General features: G+C 46.0%; 1 non-coding gene across 1 annotated transcript; it reads left to right on the top strand.

Annotated features, from left to right (window-relative positions):
• Positions 1 to 816: 816 nt before the first annotated feature.
• On the top strand, positions 817 to 888 carry TRNAC-GCA (transfer RNA cysteine (anticodon GCA)). Its single transcript has one exon. It is a non-coding gene; the product is annotated as a tRNA-Cys (tRNA).
• The last annotated feature ends 4009 nt before the right edge of the window (positions 889 to 4897 follow it).

Here is a 4897-nt window from a genome sequence, read left to right on the forward strand (position 1 = left end):
GGGAAGAACAGGTACCTGCATGCGTATGGCTTAGTCCCTTCGCTATTCATCTGAAATTATCACAACATTGTTAATCGGCTATACCCCAATACAAAATAAAAAGTTCTAAAAAAAGTTAAGCTCAGGTAGGAGTCAAGAACGGCTTCCAAGGTGGTGCTAGTGGTAAAGAACCCACCTGCCAATGCAGGAGACGTAAGAGACATGAATTCCATCCCTGGTTGGGGAAGATCCCCTGGAGGAGGGCATGGCAACCCACTCCAGCGTTCTTGCCTGGAGAGTCCCATGGACAGAGGAGCCTGGCGGGTTACAGTCCATAGCGTTGCAAAGAGTCGGACACGACTGAAGCGACTTAGCAAGCCCGCATGCACAGGAATCAAGAAAGAGTAATCCCTTGCAGAGGAGTGAGGTGGAAGGCTGTTGGTGCAAACCTAGTAGCAGAGTCAAATTGCACCATGTCTGGGGTCATCTGTCTCTAACCGAAAGCAAGAACCCAGAAAGTAACAGAAACGCTTGACGACCATCAGCTATTTTCCATCAACATCTTTGCTCTCTGCTCTCCTTTCCATCTCATCTCCCATCCTCCTACTTGGTCTCTGCTTTTCTTCCAACGTCCCCTGAAAGCGCCACAGTCTTTTCAGGACCCACGTCTTCCACGATCCCTTATGAGAATTCTGGAATGGGTTCTTCCCTTCAAACCCCTCCTCCTCTTTCTCCACCTTCTTGTTCTGCTTTTCAATGACAGCAGCTGTCATAGTGGGGAGCCTGTCACTCTATGCCAAAGCACTGTGCTATGTGTCTTATTTTGTTATCTCATTTTCCCTGGTGGCTCAGATGGTAAAGCGTCTGCCTGCAATGCAGAAGACCCGGGTTCGATCCCTGGGTCGGGAAGATCCCCTGGAGAAGGAAATGGCAACCCACTCCAGTACTCTTGCCTGGAAAATTCCATGGACAGAGGAGCCTCGTAGGCTACAGTCCATGGGGTTGCAAAGAGTCGGACACAACTGAGCGAATTCACTTTAACCTCAGAACAGCCTCCTCTGGTAGTATTACAAAACCCTATGACAGAGCGGAAACCAAGGTGTAACTTACCCGGGCCACATAAGAGCTGACATCTGGATGTGGACTCAGGTCTGGGTGTCTCCAAGGACTTTTCTTCATGGTGCAGGAGGCCATCTTCAGCATCCTCAAATCAGGATCACCTGTTATAGTGGAAAGAGCTTTTTAACTAAGGGAATTAAAAAACCCTCACTTTTCACTCTATTCCAGGCTAAGTTCAGTGATTATTATGGGGAAATTATCTAATGTCTCTGGACTTCACTTTCTTTTTTGACGCTGATGCTGGGAAAGATTGAAGATAGGAGGAGAAGGGGGCGACAGAGGATGAGATGGTTGGATGGTATCACTGACTCAATGGACATGAATTTGACAAAACTCGGGGAAGATGGTGAAGGACAGGGAAGCCTGGCATGCTGCAGTCCATGGAGTCACAAAGAGTCAGACACGACTGAGCGACTGAGCAACAACAACAAATTTGTCAGATGAGGACTTGAGGGAGAGGATTTTTGAAGTCCCTTCCAGCTCAAAACTAAGAATTCTATTCTACCAATATATTTTAGTTTCCTCCTAAGTATCTAATTTTTGCCACATTTTAACTGATGACAAATAGTATTGACTGTTGTCAATAGGAGCCAGGCATTTTACACTCATCTTGATCACAACCTGTGGAGGTGATTTCACTATGGATTAAATTAATTCCATGATGCAGCAACTGAAACTCAGGGCAGCTAAATAGCTAGCCCTACCTATTTTATTTTTATTATTTATTCCTGGCTGCACTGGGTCTTCATTGCTTTGTGCGGGCTTTCTCTCGTTGCACCAAACGGGTCTCCTCTCCGTCGCGGTGCGGGCTTCTCACTGCTGTGGTCTCCCTTGTCGCAGAGCACAGGCTCTAGAGGTTCAGGCTCCGGCAGTTGTGGCGTGGGCTTAGTTGCTCCTCGGCAAGTGGAATCTTCCCAGACCAGGGATCGAACCCGTGTCCCCGAATTGGCAGGTGGACTCTCAACCACTGGGCCACCAGGTAAGTCCCAACTTGCCCCAAGTACGAAGGATGGTGGCTGAACCCAAACTCAAGGCACCTGGCTCTGGACTCGAAGTCTGCGCTGACCCCCAGGCACACCCACAGGTCCTCCCCTCCCTGGTCAGAGGCCGTATGCTAGACTTTTCATAGCACACAGACATCTAGCACTAGAGAGAGTAGTGCAGAGACACATTAACTCTCAATAAAAAGTACACAACAGAGAAAAAAACAAGCAAACATATCTTGATGGCCGGCCTCCTAACAGGCTGTGAGGCAGCAGGCATATTCAACTTTTACCTGCCTCATTGAACCCACAGACTAGACTTTCATTTGTGAGTTAAGCTGCAAGGGCATGCCTGCTCAGTCGTGTCCGACTCTGTGACCCCACCAGGCTCCTCTGCCCATAGGATTTCATGGAATCTTCAAAAAATCATATGACAAACACTGATTGTAGTACCTCCACTAAGCTTAAAAATCCCACGTAGTTTTTTTTTTTTTTTTTTGAATTGGCATTTCTCGCTACAAGTTTAACAAAAGTCACTTTTAAGACTGGAGAAGGGAAAGGCTACCCACTCCAGTATTCTGGCTTAGAGAATTCCACAGAATTCCACCTGCCCATGCAGATAGATACCAGAGACAAGGGGTCCATCTCTGGGTCGGAAGGATCCCCTGGAGGAGGCATGGCTACCCACTCCAGTATCCTTGCCTGGAGAAGCCCATGGACACAGAATCCTGGCGGGCTACAGTCCATGGGGTCGCAAAGAGTCAGACATGACTGAAGTGACTTAGCATGCATCTCTACGAATACTTATTGACTCCTTACCATATGTATAGTCAATGGGGTCGCAGAGTCGGACATGACTGAGCGACTTTCACTTTCACTTAAAGAGTAGGTAAATTCTGGCTCAATAATACTATCGAAAAAGGAACCTTTAGCACTTTAATTGCCTAAAGTCCATGTACACCAGAAGCCTTATACAGGAACTGAGCCCCTCCCGTGTTTGGCAAACAACAGTGATTTATAGGGCAATTAAGACATTTCTGGAGCTATCACTGATTATTCTGTTGAACTAGGAACTCTCCTCATATAACTATGTAAGTTTATAAGCTTTGTTTTCTCATTAGCTTAATCAAATGTATCATATGAAAATCCCACCTGTGGAGTGAATATACGGATAGATATTTGATGAAGCAAAAACACAGAAACATTTTAACTATAGAATCTAGGTGGTGGTGACATGGATGTTGACTGTACAGCTCTTTCCACTTTTATATTTGAAAGTTTTTACAGTAAAAAGTTGGGAGAAAGATCCCCTTTTATAAAATATGTATTGCATATTCTGTGAATGGGTTTCCCAGGTGGAGCTAGTGGTAAAGACCCCACCTGCCCATGCAGATAGATACCAGAGACAAGGGGTCCATCTCTGGGTCGGAAGGATCCCCTGGAGGAGGCATGGCTACCCACTCCAGTATCCTTGCCTGGAGAAGCCCATGGACACAGAATCCTGGTGGGCTACAGTCCATGGGGTCGCAAAGAGTCAGACACGACTGAAGTGACTTAGCATGCATCTCTACGAATACTTATTGACTCCTTACCATATGCCAGGTGCTGTTATATGCTGAACACTGGGGTTTGAAGCAACGATCCTGCAGCATTGGCTTAGGCTGGACTTAGAGCCCAAAGCAGAGGACCAGATAGCCTTATAGTTGAGACAGGAACAGCCCCGTGGCCTATCCGTGAAAAGACCCACCCATGAGCCTAAGGACAGTGACCTGATCCAAGACTGTCAAATAAGTTTGCAAGTCAGTCTGAAAACTCCTCACCCACTACCCACTCCTACCACCTCCAAACCACTTTCAAAAACCCCACCTTGGGGGAAAACCCCTCCCAAACAGGACAACGACCAAAGACTGTTTGAGACGTCCTCCTTTTACTCCACAAACTCATCCTTTCAAACCCCTTTGAGTCTCTTCATGGTTGTTTAGTCACTCAGCCATGTCGGACTCTTTGGGACCCCATGGATGGTAGCCCGCCAGGCTCCTCTGTCCTTGGGATTGTCTCAGCAAGAATACTGGAGTGGGTTGCCATTTCCTCCTTCAGGGGATCTTCCCAACTCAGGAATCGAACCTCAGTCTCCTGCATTGGAAGGTGGGTTCTTTAGCTCTGAGCCACTGGGGAACCTTTGAGTTTCTTGTAGGAGTGCAATAGTAACTGACTCCCTCTCAACAGAAACTCTGAACAAATAGACTTGGATGAGTTCCACAGGTGATCTTCAACCTTTAGATAGTCTCAGCTACCACCATCTACATGCTTAGTTAAAATCAGTTGTGACAACCCTTCACAAACAAATCGGTCCTTGTTGGTTATTCATTCATAGGTCCTTGTTGGTTATGCATTTTATATATAGCAGCATGCACATGTCCATCCCAAACTCCCCATCCCTCCCCCATCCGTCCCCCAACCCTCCGCCCCGAACAAACATAAGTTTGTTCTCTAAGTCTGTAAGTTGCTTTCTGTTTTGTTAGTAAGTTCATCTGTATCATTTTTTTTTAGATCCCACACATAAGGGATGTCATACTGCATTTCTCCTCTGACTTAACTACTTCACTCAGTATGACACTCTCTAGGTTCATCCACGGTGCTGCAAAGGGCATTATTTCATTCTTTTTAATGGCCGAGTTTTATTCCATTGTATATATATATATATACATATACATATATATATATATATATATATATATATGTACCACATCTTCTTCACTCATTCCACTTTACTTTTTTATTTGACTGGGCCTTAGTTGTGGCACACAGGATCTTTG

This window comes from Giraffa tippelskirchi, chromosome 14 (genome assembly GCF_054371585.1).
Source record: "Giraffa tippelskirchi isolate mGirTip1 chromosome 14, T2T-mGirTip1v1.2.pri, whole genome shotgun sequence".
Lineage (NCBI taxonomy): Eukaryota > Metazoa > Chordata > Mammalia > Artiodactyla > Giraffidae > Giraffa > Giraffa tippelskirchi.